We start from the raw sequence: 26,107 nt of genomic DNA, 5'->3' as shown, positions 1-26,107 counted from the left end.
TAATTCGAGATAGCAGGGAGAGGCCTTCGTCCTGCAGTGGACATAAAATATCTTGATGATGATGATGATGATGATGATGATGATGATGATGATAATGATGATAAGTTCAGAGGCGTGTCAGTACAAGACACTGTTTGTCTAAGTCAAGTTCGAGTTCGTGCAACCAAAACACGTGTTTTGTTAGAATTTACAACAATATCCTGTTATTGCTTGCAATATAGTGCACTAATTTTTAATTGTTTTGGTTAGAATAATTGAAAATCTTAAGAACTGTTCTTGAGATAACGTTTTACACCGTGTTTTTGGTCATTTCCTGACTGCGAAGTGCTTTGTTCTTAGATTTTCTGCGATTCGCTTATTCGTACCGCCAGACATGGAAGTTTCCTTACTTCATTTCTGACTCGAACATTCTCCGTTTAAGTGCCTCCTAATCTCGTATCGCCAGCTTCCTCTAGTGCTTTTTTGTTAGCGTTTGATAGTTTTCTGTCAAGTCCTATTCTACCGCGTCTTATTCTGCTGTCAACTATGCACCCACGGGGCGTAAAAGTTGGCCGCATTTTTAAGGAATCCTCGTGCGCATGAACCATAAAATATACAAGGAGAAAAACAAATTGCCACTAACCAGTCTATTGGTCGCTTACCTTTCTGCATAGCGCTGCTTAGTTAATTAAGTTATCCCCGATTTTCCACACCGCTCCTTCACCTGAATCGAGACCAATTTCGTCACCGAGCTAAAGCTTCGTTTTCGAAAGCGACCGCTTCTGCTTCTTATTACCGGCGCGCTTCCTGACTGACTCGCACGCTTTTCATCTTATGCCACGTTTGTTTCGAAGACTCGTCGTGCCCGCGGTCGTCCGTCCCACTTTTTGTTTCGCTCGCCGAGCGCGTTAATCATCCCCTCCCCCCTCTCTCTCTAGCCACTGGTTTTCCTTTTCTTTACGCGCCCCCGAAATCATTAAAAATTTGTCATCCTGCTGGAAGATGGCAGCGGAGCGAAATTGTGCTCGGCCAATGTTTTGCGGCTTCAGCGCGGGCTACCTCCAGGGAATAACGTTGGCGTCTGCTGCAGGCGACGACGTTTTGCTGGAATGTCGTCGCGCCACCCGAGTCGTAATAGAGAAGGCGTGCGTGCCCGGCTGTGTGGCTGTCGGGCGTGAGTTTTTTTTTTTTCTTGGTCCATCTTCCCTCTTTATTATTCTGTTTTTTGGACGTTTTAACCACCGCAGGGCGTGTACTCGGCTCGCGAGAAGTAGGCCTTGAACTGCTGGAGGAAGCGGCGAAAAACTGACGAAGTGCGCGCAGGAAATGTGATACACTGAGTGAGAGAAAAAAAGGGAGAGAGAGAGAGAAAAAAAGTACACGAGAAGCATGATATTAAAGAGAAATTGAGAAAGAGAAATGACGACGGCTTTGTTCCTCACTAGTGCTTCTTCATCAGTGAGAATTTAAAATGAAGGAGAGGTGTGAGCGGACTATGGATCAGAGATACAGAAGAGAAAAGAATGGAAGAGAGAGAGAGTGTGAGTGAGAGAGATGGCTAAATGAAGAAAGCGTTTCATGTGGGGAGTCGGACGATGAGTTGGGGAAAGAAGGAAAATTAGGGAGCATTAAATAGAAGGAGTTGCACTTATGGAAAAATGAAGCGAGAAGAAGGGGAGATTGCCGCTGTGGTCGTCTGGTAAAAAAAATATGCATAACGAAACGAAGTCTGCGGCGCCTTGCGGGAAATAATAAAAATAAAGAAAAAAAGGAAAACGATGCTCAAGAACGTTTGAACTTCGTGTGAAAAATAAAAGCAAGGAAAATGGGCGCAGGGAATAAAAGTAAAATAAGAACAAGGCGACGGCAGCAAAGGTAAGAAAAAAATTACTGAAATTCTTACAGGTCCCTAAGGAACTTCTCCGGCGCTAGATAGATTGACAAAAGAAGGAAAAAGATACAACGCCTGAGATGCTGCGAACGCGAAACAAGAGTAAGGATAACTCGTATAGGGGTGAGACAAAATTTATAATACTAAAATTGTGGCGTATGAGGGCAACCTTAAAGAAAAATAACACGTGGAGGATGGGAAATTTAATGCGAGCTCTGGAGGGAAAGTGTGAAAAAAAAATGAAAGTTTGACAACAGTGACTAAACCACCAGCAATAGCGGAAGCGATAAGAAGCAGCAAGTTCACTGGAGTGACAAAAAATAAAAAGGAAGAGAGAATAAAAAGATAGGAAACGAATATAACCAGCGGAATCGGAAGGAAAAGGCTAGAAAGAAGGGGAAGAGAGAATTGGGGGATGTCTAGGGACGCCAGGGACCGGGGTTTCGAGCGCGTGGAGGCCCTCCCCATCTTTGGGTTGTGGGCGCGTCGCACGCGCGCTCCTAATTAGCACCGGCTAGTGGGAAACGAGCGGCAAAAGATGAAATGTAGGCTCGCGAAGGGCCTCTCCTAGGCTTAGGGGAGGAAGAGAAGAGCGCGCGAACGGGGACGCGAGATATGCGACGAAGGAGGATCTCGCCAGAGATAAGAAGGAGGGGTGATGAGGAATATAGGAAAGTGCGGGCTGGCACGCTGGCTGCCGTGTTAAACGCCGTGAAAGCACGGAATGGCTTCCCGATGGGGGAGCCACGAGGGGAGGCGGGGAACAGGAGTGACAGGAAAGGAAGTGGCCCGCGAGAGAAATACGAAAAGCAGATACAGCGTACACCTACGCTTCCCCCTTTTCCTCGCGTAGTGTGCGCGCGGCGGTCACCCGGCTAATTGTTATTAACGCACTGTATGCCTACACGCTCGGTGAACATTTACTTAAAAAAAACGTAAAATATAAACGCGGGAGAGCTAAGAGAAAAGGAGAACGAGCAAGAAAATATACGCACCAAGGTGAGAAGGGCCCTAATGCCGCGGGTAGTTTCGACGCGGGTGGGAAACGGAAGGGAAAAGAAGAAGGGGAACGTAAGAGGCGAAAATTGGGAAAAAAGGAAGATGAATGGAAACCAATCGCTTCCGCGACTGCTTAGACTTGGGTGGTGGACACTTCCTACTTTGTCTTCTTTGCTTCCTCCAACCTGTTCTTTCTCTTGGCCCGGCCTTTGGACCCTTAGTCAGCGGAGCATGCAGGTCCGACGGGTGCGTGCGGTATTGAGGCGACCATTGCCTTTTTACCGGGGGGATATATGTTGCGGCAAATTGAAGCCTGCGTTTTGCTCAGCCTTGAATTTGGTATTGCGGTCCCTGTTATTCGATATCAGGGGGGGAGGGGGATAACGTGGTATGTCAATTCACCCCACGTTTTGGGTGAAAGAAGCCGTATTCTGTAAGCTTGCCTGATGAAAGGGGTGTTTAACTGAGCTAGTTGGTTCATTCTTCGAGGATAGTAGCAGAAGAAAATGTAGAACACAGACACAGAAAGGAAGGAACAGGCGTGGACGTAGCTGCTCCGTACGTTCCTTTCTGTGTCTGTTTTCTACAATTTCTACTGCTACTTTACTCGAAGCTTGATGAGCTGCGTTAAAGTGACGGTTGAAGTAGAGCGCACATACTCATTTCAAAAATGTCTATGTAGTAATTTGCTTTCACTTAGCGAGCAGAATAAGCTTATTCTAGTCAGTTAACTTTCGCTTATGCGGGAATCGCAGCTATTGATTGGTCACACTGATGTCATCCCAGCTGCATTGTTTGTTTCTCGATGTCAAATGCTGCATTGATACTCATTCGCTTTAAAATAAAAGGGATCAACATCCTTTAAAAAATATTTTGGTCCTATTTCGCCGAAATCAGTAAAGACATAATCAAAATCAATCGCGTAAGCAAAGTTAAACCTCTAATTAGGCACAACAAACGGAGCATACTAGAGTGGCACTATTTGTTGAAAAACCTAATTAAAGAAGGAAGCAATCCGCACCCTAACACAATAAAGAAAAAAAGGAAGCATGAGCTTATGTTGGTACACCTAATGCAATCAACTTGAGTTCAACACCTGACTACTAGCTGGAAAAGAATTCGTCCACGAACTATTAGCGAGAAAAAAGGCCAAGAAAGCTTCGCTTTAAAGAAGAAAATCAAGAAACTAAAGCTCAAAAGCAAACTCACTCGTTGCCAGTGCTTTAACACGACATGGCTATCATATGCCTTGATTAGATTAAGCATACAATACTACGTGATAAATCATTGTTGAGTTTGGTTTAGTTAGAACTTCGAACGAAATAAGGACAGCGATGGGAAGTTGAGAATCTAGATTCACTCACCCAGTGGCGTTTCGAGGGGAGCTCGCCTAAGTGGCTTTAAGTGCTCACGTCTTTTAACTGTCTCTGTAATATACCTCAGTGTTCGGTGCTACTAGAGAATTATTGGCACAAATACGGAAACACAGCGCCACACCATAGCGCGGAGCGTTTTCAAGGCACCGGCTTCGTCATAGGAGCAACTGAAAGAACGAGAGGAGGTGCACACGCTGCCTATACACGCGCTTGCACGATGCGGCGTAACCGTAAAAGGAGGGCCGGACGAAGGCAAGCACATTCAGATGGCGTCACCGTCTCTCGATGCTTACGTCCGTAACGTGTTCGCAGCAGGCCTGCGCTATCACGTCGCAGGATTCAATACAGATGGCACAGCAAACGCGAGCCGCGCGCAAACTGCAACTTTTTTACGAGTTTCCCACCGGTGATTACAGCGCGTGCCGTCGGGATCCCCACCAATACACCGCCGCGAAAAGGGTTTGCATGGCACATGGCATGGGCGTCCAGAAGCCACGGTCGCCACTTGGCGTGTCGTTCGTGTACGGTTTCAATCTATAGGCGTTCTCCGGACCGGGCTGGAGAGCTCAAATATATACCGGGTATAAACGTACGCGCACCGCGCGTACTCTGTCGTGTATATATGCGTCGTACCGCTCTGTTCATGTAGGCGGTGGAAGGGGGGGGGGGGGGTCGAAGGTTAGAAAAAAAAAAAAAGGGGGACTCTGATGAGAAGTGCGCTTTGGTGGTGCGCTGGTGGCTGGTCTGCGAAAACTTGGAAAGGCGGTACTTTTATGGCCCTCGACGAATGCCGAACGCAGAGGAAAAAAAAAAAGACACTTGAAGAGCAGCCGCTTGTTTATCGTGGCTCGTTTGTGGCTGTAGGAAAAGTAGACGTGGGATACAGATTACGAAGCGACTTCTCAGGGCTGGCGTGGGAATGCGATTTAGCGAGAGAAAGAGCGAAATGCACGGTGTCTATTGTACATACACCGCTCAGTAGCCACAGCATTGTTAAAATTGGCAAACGCGAAATTAAGAATCACTTGCTTTTGTTTATGAGACAGGACCTGTGGGTCAGCGGATCATTTTCGCGTTTTTCATCACTGATACCCGGGGCTGACAGAAAGTCTTCGTTATTCTTGCATCCGGAAAGAATATGATGTTTTGAACATAACAGTTTTTTTATCTTGCTTACTGGCAGAAATAAGCAGTTAGTCTAGAAAACTCCTAGATCCACACTTTCTACCCCTAAAGGATTTTACAACAAACTTTCATCATTTTAGCTTTCGGCGCCACACAATCAACAGTGACACTTGCTAGTCCCCTTGTGTTTTCTCATAATATTATTTGTAGTTAATATTCTTTTTATCTTATAACAGTCGAAAAGTAAAGTTGAAACGTGGTAGCTAATTTAAGAAAGTGCTGTTTCATGAATTCAATGCGACAAAATCAGGCAGACGTAAACGATTGCTTTAGTACAGCTTCTTAAAAGCAAAAGCTTGCGCCTCTTCCACCAGAGACAATGTACTTGTATGTGTAATGTATGGGAAACTAAAAGCACATACGCATATATAAAAAAAAAGTTGTTGAGAATGCCGGACAGCGCTGAGACAGTACGTTAATTCTACGGTGTTTTGCTACAGGGAACAAGGTTGCCAGTGCCACACTCGGCAATTATTGCCTCGTTGTGATGGAATGGCAAACGTCCATGCACTTCGATGTAGATGTATGTTTAAGAACTGAAGGCGGTCAAAACAAATCGCCAGCCTTCCAATACGGCGTCTTGCGGAGCAGTTGCTGCACAGTGCAGAAAAAGAAGGAAAAACTAGGGAAGACGCAAAACATATCGCAGCATTAGCACTGCGGTAAACGATACAGGCCGAAAGTGAAGGGACAGCGAGGCAAAACTTGAAAGCTAGAAGAAAGGAAAGGCTAAACTTGAATCAAGAGTGAGGTTCTAGAGAGCAAAAGGAATAATGACATGGTGTGGGAAAGGGAGCCGTGTCGACAGGAACATGCCAGCAGCGCGTCGCCTGACACGCGTTATCGCTGTTTCTATCTCGGCCGGCATTTTTTTTTCTTCTTTATTTACCACCGCCAGCGGCCGCCCGGTGGTGCGAGCTCGAGAACCATGATTCACTCGGCGCTCGCTGGCTGGCTTCTTTGTGGCTCGCTCGGCTCGTGCGCTTCTCCGCCCGTCTCCTCGCTGGCCGTCCTTCTCTCTTTAAAATCGGCGCTTCTCTTGGTTAAGGGACGGGACGGCAGGCCACGCCGGTGTGTGAACGCCGTCTCGCGGGGGCCGTTTGGTTTGATCAGCGCTGATTCGGCGATTCATAAATACGGCTTTGCCTCGCGGGCCCGCAGAGACGCCCGGGCAGCGGTCTCCAAACAGACAACGCGTGCTCCTTCTTCCGGCCGCAGCCGGAGTGCGGGCGTCCCGTCTGAGAAGCGAGGCACGCGCTAAGAGGCTCCCCGTGAACTTCAGTCTCGGCGCCCTCCCTTTCTCTCTCGCTTTGCATCTTCGTTGAAGAGTTCTTTCGGTGCAAGATATGCCGAAAGACGCTTTTCAAAGGACCGACCTCTCTCGTAAACAGGAGCGACTGCCCGTCGATTTGCATGCCGAGTGTGCGGCGCGGAAATCCGAATCACTCTGGGTATGGCAACGCGTGCGGATTGACCTGGCTACCCTTGTCGTCGGCGAAAGCTTTCTCGAGTGATTTGTTGTGTTTATTCTGAGCTTCCATTGTACGGGTCGATCGCATTGTCGGCGGAGCTCTTTCCCTTCGAAATACAAGTTTAAGGTTTTCGTTTCCTCGCAACTCGTTCGTGTTAGAAAGCAAGTTCGTATAGCGAGTGACTGAACTACCCATAGTATAAGACACCACTGAAGTAACTTGGCACTTCTCAACGCAAGGCTGACGCTTTACGTTTTAAGACTCAACTGGTGCAGTGTTTTCGTTTCTTTCACGCGGTTCTCTTGACGAGTGTTGGAGTCCAGTAATGCTTCCTCCAGATTCACTTCAGATTTCAGAAGTGGTGTGGGCCGCCATCGCGCCACGCCACTTCAGCGGCCGTGGTAGTTTGGCCACGGGAAAATGACCCCGTCTCGCTGCAGATGTCAGTGGTAGAGTCAAATGCGTGGGACGGACAATGCATAAAATCAAACGGAATCGATGATGAGCTTATATTTGTCAATTCACGAGCGTGTATCACGAACCGTCATTGTTTTCTTCTTTCTCTCTTCACCACCCATTTCGTTTTGCAATGATTTCCCTCCTATACACAGCGGGCAACTGTTTCTACGTTCCGGTCGCAGAATGTCCTCCTACGGGTCCCAAACCACCAGACACACTAGAGACAGCCTGATGTCGTAACTTGTTTCTCCCATTCCCGTTTCAAAAGAGCGAATGTCGCATCTCAGTGTGTGCAGGCGACTGCATCACCTAGTAAAGTACCTGACTTATCGGAGACGGAGAAAAAAAGAACACAGGGAGATGGGGGAGGGGGCGTGGAAGGAGGATCAGCGGGCACCAGATAAAAGCTGGCGATCTCCTTTCTTTGACCCTATATCCACGGCTATGCACGCACGTGGCACAGCTTCCACGCCGAGCGTCGGGGTGCGAGCCCAGGGCAATGCGCATGCATCGCCGGGTCGTGGTGCTGCCCCATTGATATTGATGCGGCGGCGCTGTCTGTCGTTTGCCTTTTGTGTCCGCCGCGGCGCAGGCATGCGCAGGTCTCGCGGGGCGAGGGCTCGCGGCGGCGATGTGTCCTTGTTAGCGGCACTGATTTGACGGGCTCCCAGACACACGGTGCTAGCGCGCGCGCGGTCCGCCCACCCGCGCCTTGTCGCGCACTGGCGAGCGAGCGAGAGAGAGAACGCTGCGCTTTTCCAGCCGCGGCTTCGACACTTCACAGTGCCGCCTGCGCCCTTCTCCTCGCCGCCGACAGCACCGTATTTGCGGCATTACGCTGAACCCCCTCCGGCTACGTCCTTCGCTCTTAGCATCCCGTTGTTGCTCATCCTGCGTGCCCCCTCCGTCACCGCTTTCCTTCTACACGCCTCCACGCGAGGGGCTAGGCCTCCGCCGCTGCCGCCGCTGCCGCCGCTCAAATATTTGCCATTTGCCACCTTGCGGAAGATAATACGTATTACACACTCCCGCGGTTGTCTCATTCTCGCGGTTACATTACATTTTTTTTTTTTTTTTTGCCCCGGAAGTGCGCCTTTCGCGTGTGCGGTGAGACACGGTTTTACTGGAGTCCTCTGGGAGGATTGGGATCACGTCCGTTCTGCTGTAAATGACTGCGCGCGTTCCTTCCTCATTCGACGCACCTTCCTTCTGGTTTCTTCACTCGCGTTCTCTTACTTCCTTTCTGTGAATCGTGACAAAGCGCTGAGCGCAGGTGGAGACTTGCGCTCGGCTGATCGCCTGCGTAAGATTTCTCATCTCTTCTCCTTCTTCAGTTCTTTTTTTCACTTCTTTCGCGCTCACTAAAACGAGTTCACTTCAGTTGCCTGTCTCGTTAGCCTGTCAATTTAAGGCGCTCCGAGTGGAGAAATAATCACCAAGGCTGGCAATTTTTAGAAAGTGTCCAATTGCGCTTTGCTACCTCTTGTATGCGCATTCAAGTATACGTAAGTACTACATTTTATCGCTCTTCGTGCGAACTTCCTGCTACGTTCCTCCCATTTACTCCTTTTGGAGTTCCCTCCTTGAGGTTCTGCACGTGCATTATTGGCTAAAATTGCCACTTCGTCATTGTTATAACAAAGGCAAGTGTCTCATATAAAGGTTGAACTTTAAGTATTAGCGTATCTAGTCATGTTATATCTCTTTCTTTTTTTCGTTGACATCGCTAATTTAGTGAAAGTAACGCACGTATATGTTTAATGTTTAACCAAATTTAAGTCCTCCTCCTCCAGGTGTGGAATATCAACGCTCTCGAATTTGCCTCGAGCTACCCAGCTGTGTTCGACATTTCACAAGCGTTTATGCGTAGCTTATTAATAAAGCGCGGTCGCTCATAAATATGAAAGTTATGAAGCCAGGGGCATATATCATGGTGCATATATTTGCCTGCAAACTGCAAATGAAAGATTCTCATCTAAAGGAAACATCGAAGTTCTATTGTAGCAAAAATAACTGGAACATTTCTTTTAAATTTAAAGGAAACAAAGTGCCTTATATAGGGCTCGAGGCAGACGTACACGTGCAGAAAATAGTCCCTGGGCCTTCGTGCCACATTTCAACGTTAATAAGTGCCACAATACCACATGAATATTTCATCTAAAAGTGAACTATATTGTACAGGGAGAACAGCAGCGCGGCTAGGGGTGAGAACACATTCCTCGAATGTGTTCTCGTTGCAACATACGCCTTGTATGCTGTGTCATACATAGGCGGTGACCTAGCAGTTATGAATTATTCAAGAAGCATAACATACCATTGCTGTTACAGCAGATGGGCTGTTCTGCTGTTTATTTCGACAAGCGTCCAAACTATAGGCGTATTAAATCCGAGCTTTCAAGGCGGGCCCTTTGGGACTTTGCTGACCATGGCTCACGCTGCTGTTGTTTGTTGCTGTCTGGCCGAATAGCTCAAGCACCGGGACAGCACTCATATAATAAATCAACTTGTATGCAATCAAATTTGTACTATATTCTACATCTGCCTGTGGCGGGCACTGTTCTCAGCGGAAATACGCAGTGAAACGATGAACAGTACATAAACATCAGCACTGCGACACACACGCACCTTCAAACGCATAATTCCTTTACTAAAGCGAACATCTTTACGCGTTTATTCCCGGGGTTTGGCGCAAATATTGTGTGCAATAGTAAGTCGAGCTGATCCCGGAGATGACCCGGTCATGAAAAGTGGGCCCATCGTCAAGACAGTGTTACATAAGGTCGCGTGAATCACGTGGTGGTGTTTTCTGCTTCTCGATGGTTTTTCCGGACAGGCACGTACGTAATCGCTGTGCAGAAAAACGCACTGCAGAAGACGAGCACTTTTGTAACATTTAATTAACCGCTTCACGATTGAAAGCTTCGCTTCACATTGATTTCAAAATATGCTTTGGATATATATATACATATATATATATATATATATATATATATATATATATATACCGGGTGTCCCAGCTAACTTGAACCAAGGGTTTAAAAATGAAATATTGGGGTCAGGAGAGTGAAACTACCTGCATATTGGTGACAGGCATTTGGCGCACCACAGGAAATTTTTTGTATTGCAATTACTTAACTAGTAATTAAAATAATTTTTTTAAAATTTTTAATATTGACTTTAGACACTAAGTGTGATTCGCAAAGTTGGAGAGCACTTTCAGAAACCCCCATTCCATTATTCGCCATAAAGAAAACCTTACGTGTACCTCTTTTTTCGAGCTCGAAAGAAAGCCCGCGAAATACAAAAAAAACCACGTGACGAGCGCATTCGCGCTCCGCGATCGTGCTGCTCTCAACCGTGCTTTCAGTGAACGAAATCAGCTCCGGTATTCATTCGGCGGCCCCGTTTCAGAGGCAGGCCGATATCTTGGTGGTGGTTTCTTCGGCCGTGTCAGCCAGTTCGCGCGTGACGGTGTAAATTGCAGCGAGTGCGCTGCGCTTTGCAGTCGCGATAAAGACTGCCAAGCTCGAAGTTTTCAAATGAGAGGAGTTTTATTTGCCATTGGCAAAGAAAATAAAAGTGGCGGTTTATGGCTTGGCTGTGCGGCGATGACAGCCGTGGCATGCGGTTGTCCTGACTCCATTTCATTTCGGTTTCTTACCAATTATAAAAAGTGCTCGAATAGGTCACCTTGTGCGACGATACAGCTATGGCATCTTGTAACCAAATCAGCCGTTGCATTTCGTATGACAGCCTCAGGCATGTTTAAACAGACTTCCGTTATTTTGTCTTTAAGGTCTTGCGGTGTGGAAGTTGGTGTGCTGTACACCTTGTCCTTGATATGACCCCACAAAAAGTAGTCCAGAGGTGTCATATCAGGAGACCTGGCTGGCCAGTTCACGGGACCTAGTCGTCCTATCCATTTCTGCGGGAACGCTGCGTCGAGCCAGGTCCGAGCCTTGGCGCTGCTGTGCGCGGGGGCGCCATCGTGTTGAAACCACACATTTGTGGCCCTGGCGAGCGGTAGATCCGAAAGGAAGTCGTCAACGGGTCCTCTGAGGATATCATTGGTGTAGCGATCTGCTGTCAGCGTCTGGTCGAAAAACACAGGCCCGATCAAACTACCGTCGAAAAGTCCACACCAAACACTAAATGACCACTGGTACTGGTGCTGCGTCTGTAAAACCCAGTAGGGATTTGAATCGCTCCAGTAATGAGCATTGTGCAGGTTCACCTGTGAATTGCGCGAAAAACTAGCTTCGTCACTCCATATCACTTTGTTCAAAAAATCCGGGTCGTCCTGCATCTTTATCAGAATCCAATTAGCAAAATCGGTCCTGTTTTGGAAGTCCCGTGGCAACAGATTTTGATGAAGCTGTACGTGGTACGGATGCAGGCGGTGTTTGCGCAGTATTCGCCAAACTGATGACCTGGAGACTCCGGTATCCTCGCTCACGCTGCGCACGCTTGCTTGGGGTTCCAGAGCGAACAGCGATAAAATATGCGTCTCGAAGTCCTCGTCAAAAACAGGTGCTCTGTGTCGTGTGGACGTAAAACTGCCCATCCGTCGCAGCGTCTCGAAGGCACGCAGGATCGTTACTGAACTTGGCCGCCTGCCTGGGTGCCATTGTTGCATAAGGTCTGCAGCGCGCCTTCTGTTCCCATGACATGCACCTAGAGCCAGAACCACGTCTGCTTTCTCTTCATTTGTAAACGGCATGTCTGCAGTGCTAGTAATCACTACACCAAAGATTCAGTCTCGCATGAGAGTGGCATAAGAAGAGCACACGACAAACTGTGCTTCACCGCTGCTTCCAGCTTTCAAAATCCTCATTAGGAAACTGCAACACACAGCCGCCAACACCTCGCGGCGAAACATTATTCCCTGTATTTCTCTTTTGCTTCTGAGTGACAAAGCAGACTCGCCATCTCAGTATCTTATCAGATTGGGACTAAGTCGTCGTCGCCGGGTGCCAACTAGCTGACGCGGACGAAAAACCCCCGCCAAGATATCGGCCTGCCGCTGCAACGGGGCCGTCGAATAAAGGCCGGAGCTGATTTCGTTCACTGAAAGCACGGTTGAGAGCAGCACGATCGCGACGCGCAAATGTGCTCGTCACGTGATTTTTTTTGTATTTCGCGGGCTTTCTTTCGAGCTCGGAAAAAGAGGTACACGTAAGGTTTTCTTTATGGCGAATAATGGAATGCGGGTTTCTGAAAGTGCTCTCCAACTTTGCGAATCACATTTAGTGTCTAAAGTCAATATTAAAAAATTTAAAAAAATTATCTTAATTACTAGTTAAGTAATTGCGATACAAAAAATTTCCCGTGGTGCGCCAAATGCCTATCACCAATATGCAGTTAGCTTCACTCTCCTGACTCCAATATTTCATTTTTAAACCCTTGGTTCAAGTTAGCTGGGACACCCGGTATATATATATATATAAACGAGAAGAAAGGATAACCGAGGGGCCTGATTTTTATTAGTCATATCATAAGAAGCCAACAAACACTGACACCAAGGACAACATAGGGGAAATTGCTTGTGCTTAATAAATGAAATAAAGAAACGATAAATTAATGGAAATTAAAGTGGATGAAAAAGACAACTTGCCGCAGGTGGGAACCGAACCCACAACCTTCGCATTTCGTGTGCGATGCTCTACCAATTGAGCTACCGCGGCGCCGTTTTCCCATCCACTTTCTTGGGTATTTATGTGTCCTCATAGAACCTTGGGAGTGTTAGCCAGCGCCACCACTCACAGACCTTGGCGGCGGACGTGGAACGTCCTTTTTGCCGCAGGCGTCACGAGAACGTGATCTTTTTGGGTGAAGGCAACTGGTCAATAAACCCACATATGCTACCTGAAGGCATCAATGTTGCCGGATTGGAGACCCTCGTTATGTAATAAACGAGAAGAAAGGGGGTTAACCGAGGGGCCCGATTTTTATAAGTCATATCATAAGAAGCCAACAAACACTGACACGGCTCCCACCTGTGGCAAGTTGTTTTTTTCATCCACTTTAATTTCCCTTAATTTATCGTTGTATTAATTAATTATATATATATATATATATATATATATATATATATATATATATATATATATATATATATATATATATATATATATATATATATATATATAGCTGAATGGCTTCAATTATTGCATACACTCCCGCTTTAGGAGAGCGTCAAGGGATTCAAGTGAACCGCCTACACCCGCTGTTTAGGCCCTCCTTCCCCCCCCCCCCCCCCCCCCGCCTCCCCCAACAATCTCTCCTCCGGCCTTTTAGTGATTTAAAGATTCTTAAAGCCTGACTGCATTCAGCTGAAACGTTGTCGTCCGTGTCAACCTTCTTCGTTATTCATGTCCAATCCATCCTAACCTCAACGCAGGCCATTGTCCTTCCCTGTTTAAAAAAAAGTAAGAAAAGAAGAACCTCATTATAATTATTTTTTTTTGTCTCTGTTACAGGTTCTGTGCAAGAAAGCTGCTCACTTGTCATCTCTGATGTCTGCACTGCCGAAGTCATTGGTTCATTTTCGGATATTAGTGGTCCAAATTTTAATTAAGAGAATTAAAAACGTCCGTGTCCTGATATTTTTGAGCCAGATACTCAATATTAACACAAAGCCCTATATTACGGCATGTCTGAAGGAAATTTGCGATGATAACAATTTGATCAATCAATTACCCAAGCCAGCACAACCAGCCAGCCAGCCACGTATACTTTTTTGCAGGACGCTCCGGAAGGTGATGAATTACGGCTCGTGAATGAAAGAAAGGGCTAACATTTTTTTATGGGGTTTTACGCGCCAAAACCACTTTCTGATTATGAGGCACGCCGTAGTGGAGGGCTCCGGAAATTTAGACCACCTGGGGTTCTTTAACGTGCACCTAAATCTAAGTACACGGGTGTTTTCGCATTTCGCCCCCATCGAAATGCGGCCGCCGTGGCCAGGCTTCGATCCCGCGACCTCGTGCTCAGCAGCCCAACACCATAGCCACTGAGCAACCACGGCGGGTGGCTAACATTCCGTTCAGCTCGTGAACTAGCAGTCATTTTTTGTGCAAAATGCCAAAAGAAATTACCAATAGAGCATTCAATATTATATTGTGATTTCTTAGAAACCGCATAACCAGGAGCGTCGGATGTCAGGAAATAGATGACGGGTCCTAATTTTTTCGCGAATTAGTCAAATGCACTCACTTATCTACTTAATTAGCGTAATTACATGACTATTGACAAAAGTTTGTAGCTACTGACGAGCTGATCTCAGGCCAATATTCAAATCTAACAAAAGTTTCTTCTACTAGTCTCTGCAGCACGAGACAGTTTCTCCCTTTTACGCTGGAAAGCAAACTGAGCGCTTGAGGAGTGCGGGAAACCACGTGTACAAGAAATGTCAGCTGTTAATGTCTCCCGGTCTGCGTCACGCAAACCGAGCCAGCTTCCTCTTTTCGACGTGGTGATTACGGCGCGTGCAACACCTCCTAGATAACAGAAGGCCGGTGTACTTCGGTCCATGACGTCATGCTACCTTGCCCGACTGCCGTAGAATTTAATGGGGATGCTCCAGAGTAAACCCAACACCACATAGAGAGCACAAGGCCTTTCCACTCCGAGTCATGAAGTCATGTTATCTGGCTCGAGATTTCCTTTGCCGAGACTGGCTTGACGAAAACGGTGACGTCAAAATCGCCACTGCTTACTCTGGAGCATGCTCATTAGATTCTAAAGCAGTCAGGCCAGGTAGCATGACGTCATGGGATCAGAGTGAACAGGTCTTGTGCTATCAAGGTAGTGTTGGTAAGCCGCGGCGATTTAGAAGCCATCGCTTTCGTCAGGCCGGGCAAATTTCAGTCCAAGTGGCATGACGTCATAAAGCAGAGAGCACAGGCCTGCAATCTCGTGGCGAGCGCTTTACTCGCCAGGTCATATCCACGCGCCGAAAAGAAGCGTAGCACACTAGGTGCTTAGCCACGCTTATACTTCGCTTATGCTATACGCTTATACTATACCATTCGTACAGGCGGACATTAGTAGCACGAGAAAGCGAAATGCATAATCGACTAATTAACTAAATTTACCTATTAACTTTTCAAATAATTACTTTACGTCACGTATTGCAACGGAGAGGAGCATGGAGACGCTCAACGCGCTGGCTGCCGTTGCTGGGTGACTTAAGCAGAAGGTCGCCTCGAGAGGCGCGGCTTTGCGCTCGCTGCAGCCCCCCACTTTCGGTTTCGCGCGCTCTGATAGCTGAATTTCGTCGTGCCAAAGGACCGTGGGTAATCGAATTTTTCCATATTAAATGTTGACACGGCTTGTGCGGAGAGCTCGGTTCAATTTCCATCACACGATGAACACCATGAAACTGAAAGTGTAAAAGTTACCTACCGATTTATCTTAATTAGCGACTGATTACCACGTACTACCCGTCACCTCATGGTCGCCAGCACTGACGACATGTTTCCGAAGGAACCGTTCTTTTATTTCAAAATGGCTATTTTCAAAGATTATTTAAAGTCTTCGTGTAAACACCCACTATATTCAGAAACACGGCACGCTTGAAGTTCGTTGACGGATGATGCAGCGTTTCAAAGGGAAACGCAAGAGAGGAACCTGGCTGCAGTACACGCCTCATACATGACGCGTTTTGGTGGTAGAAATATGGTGTGTCGCTACATTGCTTCAATTCTAATCACACTAATGTCAACCGTAATCCTGATATGAATTCTTCCGGAATTTTTTACCACATTTTAATAATTGGTGTTTCGAATTGCATAGATCCTCATAAAACACTTAGGGCTGGTCGATTGTCTTGAAAGCTCGAAATTAACTTTGAAAACAAGAACAACAGCAACAACAGCAACAAAAAACAATCCAACACCGAAGCATTGAAGCCGAAACTGAAATGGGTAGCTTGGAGAGCCACATCGGGTGGCGTCTTTAATGACGGCGGAGAGCACTCTTTCTGGACACCTATAGCATCGGCACGGTGACCTCTTCCAAGTGAGGAGTTTTTTTTCGAAATGGGTCAAATCCACGTAAACAAAAGTTGAGAAAAAAGCAAAAATTTGTTACCGGACCTAAATGCAACGCTAGCAAAGCTATTATATGATATGCTTTACATGTCGGCTAGGGCAAGTTTACGACCACAAGTAAAGAAAAATTATGCGGCAGATATGCCCAATATTAGGGTGAGAACTCTGGATTTGGCTCGTATTGAATTGAAACACTGGATTTTAGGCGGTATTGTTATGAAAACTTTATTAAAATTGGCTTTCCAGAATGGCATCATGTAATAATGACAGAAAAGCTATAATAACATTGGCAGCAGGGCTTTGCTGTGCTTCAAGAACAATAGAACTATACTTGAAGAGCAGGTGCGTCTTCTTGGCAGCATAAGCAGCTCTCTTCTAATTCTTCCGCAGGATCATTTCCTTGGGCGCGCCTGAAGACACTAACGAAGTACGCAAGCTCTTCATTGTCTTGCCAGGAATTTCCGAAATGCTTCACAAGAAGGCTGGTCACATCTCTGACTTTCATTTCGTTGACGTGGTGTGCGTACAGTGCACATCTTATGGGTGCTTGTGCAAGGGACCTTCCCCTTTTTAGCACTGACACGAAATTTGACACAGAAACTTTATAGTGAGGCTCTGCTCTAATTTGAGGACTCCTACCAGCTGCATTTCTTTGAATGTAGAAGACCTTCGTTTCGGTTATCTTGAACGGCAAGCTGGATGTCGACTTCATCACCGCCGTGCAGTAGGCCTTCCAGTCGTACGCATGCCAATGTTTTCCAAGCTCTAACACAGTGCCGTGATTTGAAAAAATCCTTTGGTAGCTTTGTGGATTCAGGATTTCTTCGTGTCGTCTAACATCTTTTTCAATTCTGCCAAATACCCTGTCTGGGGGTAAAAAACTGTGTCCAGTGACAGGAAACACAAGGGAAACTACTGAGACACCTGCTGGAGCCTCATTCTGGAGCCACCAAAGAAGCATGCAAAGCACAGTACTGTTCTTGTTTTGTCCAGCACAGCCATCGGCTACTAACCGCACCTCTCTAATTCCTTCGAAGTTAGCGCTTCGAAGTGTATTATGTACCGCACTGGCTACTTGGTTGCTTCCTTTGGAGCTTTCATCTTCGCTCCATGTGTAGGAATGGATGGCCTCTTTGGGCATTGATCCATCTGCCTGGTTTTCCACCACGCAGAGGTGGTACTGATAGAGCTGACGGCTGTAGTAGGCTTCCTGGTCCGGAACTTTGGGGAGCACTTGATTTTGTTGGCAATCAAATGAGAATGTTTTCAAGTCTTCCCTCTTCTCACGCAGCAGGGAATAAAAAGCCTTATACTTCAACTTGTGTACACGTTGCTCTGTTATGACACGCTGCTTCTGTGAAACATCTCCACAAGTTTTCATCTCATACGCATTTTTCAGGCACACAGAGCAAACGTCTGTCCTCGGTGTTCTGAACGAAAGATTGAACGTCGCTCGAAAAATGTGGTGAAAGAAGCCATACTTCACCCTCACATCTTCGGGTGCTTGTTGGTTATAAATCTGCCACAGGTTTCGAATGCTCTTCAGCTCACTTGGAAGGTATAACTTTTTTGTCTTCTTCCGGTTGTAGTGCGACTCTCTTGCCCGAAGTCGCTTAATGAAACCCACAACAGCTGATCGCTTTCGACCGTAGCGCTTGATCTTCTGGTCACCTCCACGACTGTCGGCTTTCACTTCACCTTTTTCATGCTTGTGCTTTATATAGCGAGTAACTGTGCTGTGACTAATATCAAGCACTGCGCAAAACATATCGCGACAAACACGAATCTCTTGGCCATTTTCTATCCGTACCTTGTAAACAACAGCAAGGCTGCGACGAGGTTCCGCTTCTTTTCCTCTCCTACGTTTTACGGCTGTTGGCGTGCAGTACATCAAAACGAACGCCTTTTGTTCCACGCTACACAGTTCGTAAAACTTCTCCTTGAAACGTTTAGTGGATGCTTCTGTCACAAGCGCACACCTGAGAGTCTTTTTCGCGTGTTTACATTTTGGCAACGGCGCATTCTTGCTTTTACGGTGGTGATGCGGCTTTTTTTCACTTCGCCGTCGACGTCTAGGGATAGATCTTTCGCCGATCTCTTCATTGCCATCCGAATCCATGAACAACGATATCAGAAAAGCGAAGAACTCGCGAAAACACGAACGAAACACTCTGAGCTGTCAGGCGGGAACCAACTCCTTGGCGGGAACTGACAAGGAGGCAGCGATGGCTAAATGACGTCATGCCAAAAGCGCTCTCCTATTGGGCAAATGGATTTGGCTCATTTTGATCCGTGCAACACCTGGATCTGGCTCAATTTCGATACGAAATACGATCTGGGAACACGTTCGCCTGGCGTTATTTGACCCATTTCGTTGCAACGGTTTTTCTATGAGAAAGTTGCCTAGTTTTTCTTGTCATTACCGTTTTATCTGACCCAGTTTCGGTTTGTGGATTTGGCTCATTTCGAAAAAAAACTCCTGAAGTGCTAACCGTAGTTTGGTTTTGCGAGCCCGAAAGCGTCCACCAAGCCCAAATATAAAAAAAATAAGAAAGTCAAAGAAGCTGTTCAATGTCACGTGCTATCATATAAAGAGCTCTGCGTGCTCTAGATGACTATCACCGGATACTACATATAGAGGTTTTATGTCGTGGTTTATCGTTTCATCGCACAGGACGGAGGTGCACCCACCGGCACTATTTGGCAGGCACATGCTACTCAGTCACCGCCGTCTGCTCGCGAACTAGGCGCTGACGTCAGCAAGCACAGATCGGACAGTAAAAAAGAAAAAAAAAAGATAATCGTACATTTGCGGGCGCGAGTCTGGCGCATGTAGGACAATTCTTAAAATAAATTTTCAGCTAAATTAAATAACCTTGAGTCATGCAGTTTGACACAGATGATCGGAGCGCCAAAGAGAACACGCAGCAGAAATTTTATTGAGATCCGTTGGCGTAAAAAATTTATTAGTTGATTTTTTAAAGAGACTACTCAGAACACTTGGCTCCAGGAACTTTCCATCAGGGGTATTTGAGTATTCTTCATCATAGGTGTTGCACAATGTTAGGAAGAGGCGCTCGGGTGATATAAAACGTGGGGAGATGTAGGAAGACAAGCGTAAGCGGTTGCCGCTCAAACAGTGAAACATTTATTTAAGCAGCAATAAAAAATCACCGCTCAAGCACTCCGTACAGATGGTCAACCAGCGAAGCTGAAACGTGCGGCCCCGGTGCTTATCACTCGTCAAACCCGACGGTTCATTAAACGGTGGCTTGGTAGGCTGCTGGATCCTCAGTACACAATGGTTGCTTGCGCTCGGCTGCACGAACATGTTCTTGTGCTCGGGTGGCAGCATCGGCACGGTGTAGGCAAGCTCGTTCCCGGTTCTGCTCGCGGCGTTGCTGATCGAAGGCTGCTTGCTCCTCAGGAGTACGTATGACGTGTGGCCTACCCATTTCGGAGCCGGAGAGAAACTGCTACGCGCGCGCTCGGCTGCGACGGAGAGCAACGACGTCACTGCTGGCGCAACTAATGGCGGGCCTCTCTCTCTCTCTCTTTTTTTTCGCGCATGCACATGGCGTTGCGCTGGAGGAGTTTTCGGCGCACAGGCAACAGACGGACGGTAAAATCGGCTAGCTATACCAAGCTTCGCTGTAAAAGAATGCAGCAAATGTAATGAACGACCCGTATGATTTTAGAGCGCATGCCCCACGGCATGAGTGGTGAAGACGCCGAGTGGTGGTAAGAGCGTGTGTCATGGGCGACACTTCAACAACGTGTTTGATTCTTGGTTACTTGACAGATGGCGCCACTATTGCGATGTACCAATGTTTTATTTTTAAAGCTAACCTAAAAAGCGATGCTCCGCACATTCTTGCGCGCCTCTTGACTCAAATTTCAATAGAAGATTATGCATACAGGATGGTGCGGTAAACGAGGACTTCCATCATTAATAATATAGAAAAAAAGAGAGAAAAATAGTGCATTAGAGTAGTTTCGTGAGTTGAACTATTGAACGCTGACTTGGGACAATTACGAATGCGTCGTGTTTCGAATGTATTGTCTCGAGCGGAAGGTGACGCCCTCATTTAAGGTCAAACTCAGTTCATACGCCCAGTGGCGTAGCTAAGTTGTCTGGCACCCAGGGCCTATAGGTCTTCTGTCACCCCCCCCCAGTACCAGGCCCCAGCACCAGTACAGCCGCCTTGCATACCTCGCACGTCCCCCGGGCCCCCTTCTCCTTCGCTTTCTTTCCCAGAGAACGCGAATGCAGCAGGTATTGGCGGCGAGGAGTTACGGAGTCGCCATCTATCGGAAGCGCCTCGCTGGCGTAGTTTGAGGGATCACGCGGCGCGCTCCTCATAGGTTTTGCTGTCAGTGCTCAGTGAAAACACCACGCGGGAGCTCTCCCGGACATTTCTGTGAGTACTTTCGAAACGAGAGAAGGTTTTTACTGTCTAAATAAAAATATTGGGCAAACTGAAAGCACAGAATCGTTTACAGACGCTATTTCTTGACCGAATACGTAATGTGAACGCCACTGTGCGCAATTGCAGCAATGGAGTCTCCCGAACCGGCTTCTTGCGTGAAAGGTAGGCAAACGCTGAGAGCAAACTATGTGAAATATGTTCTTATAGTGTTGGTATAACTAAATGGAGCGTAATAGAATGAAGCCTCAATGCAGCGATCGCACAGCTTCGCAGCGACCGACAGCGCGTCTGCATGCTTGTCCGCGCCCTGTTTCGCTTTCGCCGCGTGCGCGTTTTCGCACCGTGCCATGAGCTTTAGGCCGCAGAATAAGAGCATTTGACAATATACAACCAACCATTGTTGCGTGTGCGCTATCAGAGCTGTTCAAAAATAATTTCGTTGTAAAGACTTCGACGCCTATATCTACGGCGACTGTGATGTGCCATCGCGACGATTGAATCTTTTTTTTTTTCTAAATTCTTGGACGTTTCAATATTGTTTCTCGAGTTGCGTCGGACTATATGTTTATCGGTGTCCTCAGTGTGCGATTTCCCGCTGCTTCGTTTTTTGTAATCCATTGCATTATTTCATAACACAAACATGACCATATGCCATGATTTTTTTAAATGTGCTTCTTACCGCTCTCTTTCCACTCCAGTGAACTTGCCAGTATCTATAGCATCGAAAAGTTCATAAACCAAACCGTCATGACATTAGTCGGGCAGCGGACTCGGGCGAGCGTCTCAGGGCGCGTTTTTCGAACATCGCAGACCCGGCGCCGTGGCATAAATCTTCCTCGCGTCTGCGCTTGCTGCATACCCGAGTATTAGCCGATGACTGTTTGCCGGTTTAATGTTTCGCGAGCCAAGCTTCACGCAGCTTCTTTTCCTGCGGCTACGTATGAATAAGGATGACACCGGGCTCCGTTGCGTACGTCCGGCACTGCGGCACTGAGCAGTAGCCTACCATGTTGCGCGCCTTCAAAGGCAGCCACTACCTATTGTAATGTTTTCAATCGTTGTAAAGGAGACACTCGAAGCGGGAAAATCTCGCCACTAAATGAAGACCGCAGCGTACGAGGGAACTTAAACTCTTGTTTCCAGCTCGCTTCGGCGTTCCCGAAGCAGCCCACGCGGCCGCTATGTCCACGTGATCCCTAATAGCACGTCACGCCGACGGTGGCGCCAGCTTTACAGTGGTGGAGCTCGAGGCCAATACACGCAGTTTTTTCTGTGCCAAATAACACAGGGTGCTGCACTGATAACTTGTGATAAGCGCATGTGCACACCTTCTGTCAGGCTGTAAGGCTTGACAACCAATACAAATGCGGCATCGTGGCAAATACCCGCTCACGTCACACGAAAAAAAAAAAAAAAACATTTTTGTAAAGTTTTAATTACCAATTTTAACGGGAACATTGCATTTGCAAAATTGAAGGCCGACATTCATATCTTGCCTAACAACAACTTCACAAAAATCGTCGTAGGTTGTAGGGGTTGCGGGACGGACTTCGGGATGAAAAACCAAACTTGGGAGGGTTTATTTTACATTATATACAGTGAGATGAGAGTCAAGTAACAGTCGTACAGTCATTACGGGCCGGCAGCAACTCGGACGCTGCGGCCCGCGGCAAGAAGTTCGAGAGAGGTGAATCAGGGAATGCTCTGGTCCCTCTGGAATGCTTCTTTTAAACCCTTCGAGCACTGGAAGTCGCGTCATGTTCGGCCAATGGGAGAGCCCGCTCAGATGACGCCACCTTCGGCCAATGGTAGGCACCCGTGCGGTGATGTCACACCCGGCGGCTCCCCGCGGTCTTGCCTTGCTGTGGTGCAATGCTCTCTTCAAAGGCGGAGAAGGGGGATGATTGGGCTCCATTGTCCGAGGGCTCACCTGCTCCCGGTGGTACGGCCCCGCTGTGGTGGCAAATGCCTTCTTCAAAGGCGAAGAAGGGGGACGCTTGGGCCTTCCCGGTACATCGCAGCCGTCTTGTTTCGGGACCCACTTTCCTTGCAACAATGCCGGGCTATCCCTTCGTTTTCTGGAAAACTCAAGCATTGAATAGCTACCGGCGGCGTACGAACTTGTTGGCACGTGAACTTGTTGGCTCGAGCGATCCTCTGGAATGTGCTGCGATTCGATGTGGTCCGGGGGAACTCGAAGTAGGCGCAGGAAACAGCTCCATATCTAACAAGGTACTATGGCCCGCAGTATTTTGACTGTGGGCAGCCCTGAACGAAAACGAAAATTAAATTGTGTCTCAGTGACGCTGATCTCCCCACCATATTAGAAAAACGGAAAACGCCAACTGCCTCCCTGCTGCGCGGGCGCCAATGCTATGACAATTACTAGTTCTCTTCATTCTGATGAATAAAGCCTTGTTTTATTTGCTGCTATACGGACAAACGTGATTATCCGAGCTGCGGTACCACCAAAAGATTGGGAACAGATTAGAGCAACGCTTCGCGTCGATTCTTGGCGTCACCCTAAAAAAAAAAAAAAAGAAGACCGCGATGAAGCCCGTGCCAGCGAAACCTGTTGGTCTGCACTCGCAATGGAGAGGGTTGAGGGATCAACTTACGCCACTGGTCCACTATTTCGTATTTCTTTCGCTGCTGCCATATACTGGGCGCCGCCCGCAGTGCCAAAGTACTGTAGGTTGTAGCACCCAAAACGGTTTTGATTAAGTAGTTTTTGTTGTGTTAACAATATGACTTTAACTCCTCAATTCTCGAATTGAAGTGCTTCCTCTATAAGTACTAATTACGGAATTATTAAGGATATGGTTATTACTTATCTGCCATATTTTTCGCGCTACCGAGTTCCTAGTAATCACAAAAAGACATAACTTCATAGAATCTCGATCGGGAAATATCCTTACAAAATTCACCTTTCTTTTTATAAAATTCTGTGCAGCTGAAACAGACACTGTACTTGTGACATGAAGGCACACAACAACAGTTTTCTGAAACTTTCGAGGGTAAGAAGGAAAGTGTGAAACATAACGGCAGGTTTCGCAGCGGCTTCTCGGAGCGAGCGGGATAGGGGAAGTAAAAGCGAGCCGGACATCGCGGCGGGCCCGCGACTACAGCCTGTCGAGTCATACGCCGCCAAACCCTTCGGCCGAACCGAGTCTGAAGACGATCCAGAGAATCCCATTCGCGACTTTTGACGGCCCCACTTATGCAACGTCGCTCTCAACGAACGCTTCGCCGTAAACGCGAGCGCCGGGCGCGCTGGTTGAACGCCCTCTTGCTGCTGTCTTTGTTCGTCTTCGCTTCGCGTTCTGAACGGAAGAGGTACCCAAGAGCCCCAACGCCTTACAACGCCTCACTGTATGTTTAGCGACTCCTGCTCCCAGCATGAACGCACAGCACGAGCGCACCCCACATGAAACGTTCCGCTAAGGCAAATAGTTTAGTGACCATTTTGCGAATTAAATTTTTTAGCCCGAACATTCGTGCAATTGTTTCGTGGGGTGTTGGATAGAGCTGCAGCCGACAATTCTGCGGCGCAACGCATCGGGTACATGAGCTCGGGCTACTGGATACTGGAGCATTCTTTGCCATTTGCGTCCAGTCAAGCCGGCGGAAAGAGGGTTGTCTTCAGGCGTATGACACCCCTCCCCCTCCCCCACTGGACCCTTGCACCAGGGGCCCACGGCCCCCCGGCCCCCCCTGTTGCTACGCCACTGCATACGCCCACAAAGTGCACAAATGGATTAAAATACTCGATTAGTGTGTGCCATCTCATGAGCTTTAACTATCTCTTGTTCTGCATCATTCCTCTGTCCTTTAATCCTTAGCTTGATCCACGCAGGGCACACAACCGTGCGGATATCTAATTAGCCCCCAACCTTTCCTTGTTGTCTTGTTTTCTTTCTCTCTCTTTTTTTCTGACTTCTGCCTTTTATATGTTTCGTTACCCTTTGATAATTGTATATATGTTCATCCTATCTGTTTTTTTTTTCCACAACGTGTGTTACTGTTGTCAAGAGGTACATACGCCGCTAATAAGTTGTAGTGCTTTCACTATATTACTCGTATTTGCTTTAGGGCCACCTTGATGCACCAGGTTGGTTTCAATAAACCAACTGCGATTGCACCGAATGTATTGAAGCGCACACATTTCACCCCCCCCACCCACCCACCCGCTCACAGAAGGCCTTTCAGATGAAGGTAAAGGATCTACTTCAAGAAATAAAAAAAATATTTGAAAAATTTACTTACGGACTTAGTGCTGATTGTAAAAGTCTAAAGAATGCCAGGATTCCAAAGAGATCCTTAAGAGCTCCCTTCACGTTCTTCTGGCGCAACCTGCTGTGACGGCTGCTGTAGCTGAAACGACAGCTTTGCCTTTGTGGCCGGGAATGCAAAGTAGAGGTGCTGCGGCGGCGTGAAAAGTGAGAGGCCGAGAAAGACGAACTCCGCGCCGCGTACATGTCTCGCAGGTAGCGGCATCCGCTGGGTGAGCAGGAATCACGTGGTCTTTCGAACACGGGGTAGATATGTACCGCATTCTGCAGGAATTCGACGGTGAACAATAGCACGCAGCCTCCCCGTATAGTGACTAAAGACAAGATGCTTTTCACCGCAGCCACTGGAGATAGAACCTCTCGACATAGGATAGATACACTTTATTAAAAGAATAATCAGAATAATCGCAAATGCTCGGGGCCCCTAGACCAGGGTTCCGCTGGCTCTTGCCATCTTCTCAGCTCTCTGGATCAGCTTGAGCTGGTCGTCGAGAACCGAGCTGAACAGCAGTGACTCCCATTGCTCCCTCGTGGTGTTCGTGTCGTGGTGTTCAATGTTGTGTAGCGTGCACTTCCACTTAATGTGGTATAGGGTTGGTGTGGCCACGCACCACGGGAATTCATCCCTGTAGGCTGTGGGGTGTATGCGAAAAAGATCATAGCAGCCATCTGCAGATGGCTGCTATGATTTCTTTGATTAGCTCAAAATGCCGCCATCACAGAATTTGACAATATACCGGAATTCGCCGATGTTCAGACTAGTACCTCGAGTCTTAGTGGCTATGAGAAGACTACCCGATCATGCACAGAATTTTGCGCGGTGTAATTAATAAGCATGTGAAGTAAAGGTGCGGGCGATTGATTACCTCCCGTAAAGATCGTTGTAGATGGCTAAGTTAATTGAAACATAAGCATTTAAGTACGTTGGAAAAGCGTTAGCCTCTTGCTATTTCCCCGCTGTCTCACTTATG

At 47.3% G+C, this 26,107-nt stretch overlaps 1 protein-coding gene across 1 annotated transcript in view; it reads right to left on the bottom strand.

Annotated features, from left to right (window-relative positions):
* Positions 1–25,257, bottom strand: part of LOC129387614 (uncharacterized) — a 43,494-nt gene extending 18,237 nt beyond the window's left edge. The window contains exon 1 of the mRNA XM_055076817.1: positions 25,111–25,257. The gene's annotated coding sequence lies outside the window, so the exon portion shown is untranslated. The remainder of the gene's footprint in view (positions 1–25,110) is intronic.
* Positions 25,258–26,107: the final 850 nt, after the last annotated feature.

This window comes from Dermacentor andersoni, chromosome 2 (genome assembly GCF_023375885.2).
Source record: "Dermacentor andersoni chromosome 2, qqDerAnde1_hic_scaffold, whole genome shotgun sequence".
NCBI lineage: Eukaryota > Metazoa > Arthropoda > Arachnida > Ixodida > Ixodidae > Dermacentor > Dermacentor andersoni.
The sequence above is the reverse complement of the archived record's forward strand: the minus strand, read 5'-3'. Positions and strand labels throughout refer to the sequence as shown.